The sequence below is a fragment of the Mchenga conophoros genome, linkage group LG7 (genome assembly GCF_057382185.1).
Source record: "Mchenga conophoros isolate Kocher_MC1m ecotype Shallow Benthic linkage group LG7, M_conophoros_male_GT1.1, whole genome shotgun sequence".
Lineage (NCBI taxonomy): Eukaryota > Metazoa > Chordata > Actinopteri > Cichliformes > Cichlidae > Mchenga > Mchenga conophoros.
Genome location: NC_140532.1, coordinates 52,996,989 through 53,003,720, shown reverse-complemented (window position 1 = coordinate 53,003,720; position 6,732 = coordinate 52,996,989).

Genomic DNA, 6,732 nt, shown 5'->3' with positions numbered 1-6,732 from the left:
TCACTTGGTATCCTGTATTTTTTGTAATTGCGAGCAGAAATTAGTAATAATTTCAACACCAAACAACGAATTAAAAACAAATGACAATAAGCTGCTCAACCCACAGTGCTGCAGGATGAGTCATTTTAGACCATTATTTCTTCTCAGCAGAAGACTTCCAGTAATGAGTAAACAAGGCATTATGTTACTGGGTCTTTTCTCAGAGGCTTGAGTCCCAGGCACAGCAGAGTGATGCAAAAACCAACTGTGCTTATTGTTATTCACCGTTGAGTTTTTATTTCTGGGGAGAATTGCAGTAGTTTCTCTGTATTCAAATGTGGTGAGAATGGTTTCAAAGCTCAGGGAAATGCAGTGGAAATCTCATTACAGTGTACACATGCTGGAAAAAATGTTGGCTCCGGGGCAAATTAAACGCCTTCTCCTGAATCACAATAGGCTTGTTAGGATTTTAGTGTGGAAATCGAGCGCGGGGGTGGGGTGGGAGGAGAAATAGGTTGGCAAACAGTAGTGCCGCTACCTGACTGCTTTAACAAGCAGGGTTAAACTGTAACCTGTGGTCTTACGTGGCCCTTTCAGATGCAACTACACAAGCTGATTTGCATTAGACATGACTGCTGGTATTTCCAAGACTGGACAAGCCAGCAGCCTGAGGCACATTGGCAGGTGACTGTGTGTAACAGATAAACACTGATTTATATTTGGGTCAGTTGTGTACCATCATTCCTGTGATTTGTCCAACATGTTCAGGAAACTATCCTGAACGTGATGCATATTTAAATCCGTCAGGCCAGTTAGCTGGTAGCTCAAACAACAAAGTGACTGTAATCGAAGTGTGGTAGAGAAAGTGTGCCATGCTAGATCCAGCTTAAGAGCCTGGAAAGTAGAAACAACTGCTTATACTATCAGCCAGTACAAGAGCCATCCGCAGAAAGGATAGTTACTATGTAATTATAAATAATTCAGAATCATTTTAATTGTATAAATTTTACTCTTATAACATAGTGAGGTAGAGGTAAAGGTCAGAATACACAGAGCATTGCAGTATGTTGCGTATTGGGCTGAATAGCTGCAGACAAGTCAGGGTGTCACGCAGGCCTCTGTCAATCACCAAAGGTGCCAACAATGGGCCCATGAGCATCAGAACTAGACCACAGTAATGGAAGAAGGTGGCCTGGTCTGATTAATCGTATGCCAAAAAAGTAGCGTTAAATCTTGATATGTGACCTGCTTTGTGACACTAGAAAGAGGGCTTTAACAAAGATATTTGTGGTTTTTAATGCAACCATCGATATGTTAATACTTAAAATACTGCTAAATATTTTTTCAGGTTTCAGCATTTCTGACAGGACCTAAATGTATTTATTGTTATGTGCCTAAATGCATTACATTCAACATATTTGTGATGAAATGTGTTGATTCTAAGTGAAGCAATATTTTAGTTTATATTAGCTTCCATAAGCTTCAGTTTTAGTTCATGCCTGAATAAAGGTAAGCTGGTCAGATGAAATGTACTGTGTACAGCGTAATGTGTTCATTTCTGCAGCAGAAGCAAAATAGGAAAGGCTCTGATTTCAAGGTCAATTAAAATTCCAGTGTGGCTTCACAGGAAGTGGCTTTCATTTTGGTGTAACATACCAGCCATGGTGTTTTAAAATGGTTTCACAACCTGATGATAAAAACCTATGAGGATTACAGCCTTCAGGTTTTGGCTCCAGGACATCCGATGACACAAAAAAATAATTTCTCTCTGTGCTCAGATACAGGAAAGGAAAAACCTCACAGTAAATGAGCTGCCTGAGGGAACAGCCATATAAGTATTGAACAGTGACCTTGAGTGATCTGGAAGACAGTGAAGCAGCTCTATCACTAATGGTCCACTGCATAGCCAGTGCCAAAGAGGACCAAAGTGGTGACTTATTAGCAGGTCAGCATTACTTAAAGTTTGCTAATGGAGAGGAGAGGAGAGCTTAGATTGTGACTGGCTATTATGATTACAGTAATAAGGTATTTTGTCATCCTTTCTGTCATGTTTTTCCCATGTGTTATAGGCTACCCATCTACAGCAGATGAGCTGTATGGTAGGGTTAGGGTCTGAAAGACATGTCCTTAAGAAACAGGAAAATATCCATCAAAGGCGTGACACAGGACCTGAGAGATGCATCGGCCCCTTCAGCTGATACATCTACTCCTCACTGAAGCTCATCAGAAATGGTCTTAGTGGAAGGGTAGCTGTCAAGAAGGTATTCTTATGGAAGGGTAACAGGAAGAACAGGCTGAGGTGTGCCAAATTACAGAAGACTGCAATGAAAATACTTGGAAACAGATTTTATGTGCAAACATACAACCAAGTATGTTTGCACATGTTACAATAAATCTTTGCACTTATTTCCCATTATCCTAGCAAAATATAATGGAATTAAAAACAGGTGTTTTGTCTACTTTTTTTATATTAATTTTTCATTTTAATTGACCTTATACCTGAAAAAACAACCTTGCAATACTTTTTATTATTCATGTCAGTTTCTATCAGTTTGAAAATACATTCAGTTAACACTTCATTTCTTTTTCTGAAAGACTGAGGTATTTAATTAGCCCAGTAATTATTTCAGCATGATAGTTTTTTGTTTGCTTGTTTTGTTTTTTTCATTTATTTTTTCAGGGTAAAACTGGTGATTTGCAAATGGTGTGAGGTGAGGTCAAGAGTTTACAGTCTGTGTGGGAGAGGATGGTATGCAGTGCTTTGGGAAGAATTGTTCCAGCTGATTAGTCATAAGGGAGTAGGGGGGTTGTGCTCCCTGCATGTAATGTAATAGATGGAGATTTACTGCTGCTGCTGTCACAGAAAAGTCGAGATGAGTTTAAAGTTGAAAAGTGGGCCAGTGTCTCTTGAGATTTAAGTGCAGAAAGAAATAGGGATCACATCTGAATCTGAGGAGGATAGGGTAAAATACAGATATTTGCTCATCATTTACCCATATTTAGTCTCACTGTGAACTGCTAAACAGTGACTGCAGGGAGACACGAAAAAGTCAAAGCATGAAACAGCTAAGGAGATTTTCACATGAGTTTACAAAATCTTTTTGTAAAGAACATTTTTAAGCAGCTTTGCATCCTGGGAGAAATTTGAAGTTTTTAACTCTCTGTTTTATCTCCAATAGCTTATCCAGCAAGCTAGCTGAACCTCCCCACTTTATTCCCTTGATGCTAACTAAGCTAATTAGCTAAGCTAGCTGTAGCTACATTTTTATAGCACACATACAAGAGTGTTATTAATTAAACAAATGTACAATAGTCTTTAATTTGGCCGTCTAAAGTGGGGTGTGAAGGTGGAGTGGAGGGTTTTCTCATTCTGTGATCTTCAACCAGCTTAAATATATCGCACATGAGGAAAATTACAGCTGAGGAAGAAATGGTTGGGCGGACAGTGAGAAATGAGAGGCAGAGTGGCGGATACAGCGCCGGAGAAGATAAATTTGTGGGAAACAAGCAAAATAAGCAAGATAACAAGACATTCTTTCAAGCACATTAACTGCGTTAAGCTGCAGTATATCATGTTAGATCCCCCTCAGCTCTTCTGCCTATTAGCGCTGAGGGCCATATGTGTTATCACACCCCAACACACTCTGGCCAAGGTTATACCCCTGCATATTTTATGGCAGCACATTTTCCTGCAGTTTAAACACCCAAGATTAAACACAGTCCACTTTTCTGTGGAGACATATGACAGTAGTCAGAAGGTAACACCTGAAGGTGCTGTGCTGTGTGAGATAACCGTAATCGTAAAACTCTTATCAATGAGCACCTGCACTATGGCTGCTGATTCAGCCTGTTTGTGCTCAGTCTCAGCACTATTGACCGTTTCGAGCTACTTAAATCTTGATCCTTTGTTTGTTGGAGGTGTGGTTTTTTAAATATTGAAGAGTTTATGGTTTACAAATGTGTGATTGAGTCTTCTGAATGACAGTTTAATCTGATGCTGACTAAAAGTAACTTGACTACAACCTACAGCTTGTTTGTTGTATAGATATAGAACTTGGTGATAAATCTGAAGGTGTGAATCCAAGAGGTAGTAAAATTTAATTGTGCCTTAAATGAAATGTAAGTAGAAATACACTGCAGTTTCTCTCAGCATTGTAATCTTAATAGCGATGGCAATCTTGTTTCCAAAACTCACCTTGATAGTGACAGTTCTCTTCTCCCTCAAAGATTTCTTGTGCAAAGGCTTTTCACGCTCATGTTTTATCACCAAATATATTAATCATTTGCTGTGCAAATGGATTTGTTTTGAGTCACAAAACAAATCCGCTCCTTGCACTTTGTCACATTTGACTCGTCTCTGGATTTCTCTGTTGGCATGAAAAAAATCGAGGGCAATTATGCCATGCTTTTGAAACATGACAAGACACAAATAATAAAGTACAGGAAGCCATTATTCTAGCTCTGGCTGCCAGCAGAATTTAGAATTAAATCTAAAATTGTGGTTATTACTCATCAGGCTCAGCACAGGGAAACCCCTGAGGACATTTCCGATCTGTCGTGTCCTTTCACCAATCTAAATATGCTGACTTGACTTTAAAAGAGGCTGTGCTTTTGCACCCTTTGCTTTTAAACTCTTTTAAACTCATTTACTACGGCATTATTGTTTGAAATGTTTCTTTTTTTAAAAAGGAAAATTTGCTTATTTGCCCCTCGCCTTTTTTGACCTAATGTACCTGATTTCAGTGTGAAGTGTGTTGTATTTCAGCAACGCCACATTCCGAGGCACACCTTTCAGGTTTCAGCGATCTTCCATCCTGTTTACCTTGAAAAAAAGGTGACGTCATGTGTTGTTGTATTGGACCAATCTGCTCCTTCAGTTTGTTTGTGCTGAAGAGCTGAGAAACGCTTATATTTGGAAGTCAATAAAACCACATTTATTTAAGTGATCCACTGCTGCCACTAGTCAGTCTAATCATATTATTATTTCAGCCCGTAATCTGACATCAAATAAAGGAGAAGTTGATCACTATGTTGAGTAATTATCCTGTGTTACCTGAACATGCAAACTGATGTGTGTACATTTGCATGCAGATTTCCATACAGACAGCAGACGTTCGCTGTAGGTGCACGTTACTAGATGTGGATGAGGTAATGTTTTAACAGGAATGTCTCAAAAACTATTAAAAGATGAAAGCCTAAATTTTTCACTGGTGGTTCTCGTCATCAAATTAAACCAGAATCTGTAATTTTGGACAGATCAAAAAAGAATTCATGCTGTCCTACAGAATCCAGTATTTTACACTAATGAGAAACTTCACATTGCAAAAGACAGCTAGTGGCAATACAATTATGTAGTAATAGAATGCAGTTTCTTATTAGTTTACACTCAAATATAGGACTTTGCAGGAGTACTGGGCTTTTTTTTCATACTTTAAAGTATGAAGCAAAAGGCTTGAGCAAAAGGCCCATGTTGATTTGAGATCGAATGAACCAACATCAAAAATCAAAGGATATAGCATGAAAACAAGTGACTGATTGCAGTGTTCATTGTTTATAACACTTGTATGTTATAACGGTTCACAGCTGGTCGCAGTGTAAGCAAGAGTAGATCATACACCGATTGTACTGCATACTTTGTACCATCGTTAACAGACGCTCTCAAGTAGATGGGCTGCCCATGGACTCCCAGCACACTATCACTGCTGAATGATGATTTCAGCATTACAGTGACTGTTATCGCTGTGATAATATCTTCAAATGTCAAGCACACCTGTCACTGAAGCAACACCTAAATGTGAACCCTTCCCGAGGCCTTGCCTTTCCGTATCTCCAAGTTTACTTAGGTCCAAGTAACACAGATTTCATTTCAGAGTGTGAGCATCTGTCCAGTTTTTTTCATCTGCTAGTTTTTCGCTACCGTGCAGACTTGTCCATGGAAATTTCATGTAATTAAACACCAACTATGCATGCACCTCAGGCGGCTGACTTCAAACCAACTTAAAAGAAGTATAACAGGAATGATTACTCGACCATGGTGTCTCCAGCTGTCCGTGTCCGCAACAGAGTATGATCAAGGTTTAAAAGAGTATAATTAAGGCTTAGCTCCTCTCACTGGGCCGGTCGACAGGTCAGTAAATAACTTCAGTAGGGGTTTGCAGGGCTGCTTCTAACACGGAGTTAAATGTAAGGTACTATTATGTAGTCACACAGAGTCAATCAGTGAATGCTCCAACAGGAGATGGTGTAGTATTACTTTCTTGAGACTTTCAATATGTTTGGATTTCATATAATAGTATCTATGCAGAATGAAAATAACATTCTTTATAAAGCCTGTTTTACAATTATGGACCTGTTGCTCTTACAAAGACCCTATGCATACATTCTTTGCACTGTTGTCTACAAGCAAGTTGCAGTGTCAGAAATATGTGGAACAAATGGTCTGTGGACTCTTTTTCCATGTGCTGTTGTTGGTTCATCAGTCAGAAGAGAAGGTAAGTTATAACATACAAAGAGCTAAAGTGGCACAGGTTGTTTGAAACAATGCAAACTACCCTTTGCATTATCTGCGCTTTTCATGCTGTGGTGAACTCCGCTGATGCTCCCTTTCCTTTTGAGGCCCGTTTTTAACCAGTCAGCATTCAGGTTGTGTCATCCCTGTCAGGCTCTGTGGCTTTTTGGGGGGACTACACGCAACCACATCTGCTTAGGTTGCATTCCATAATTCTTCACTCCGCATAGCCAAATACAAACAAC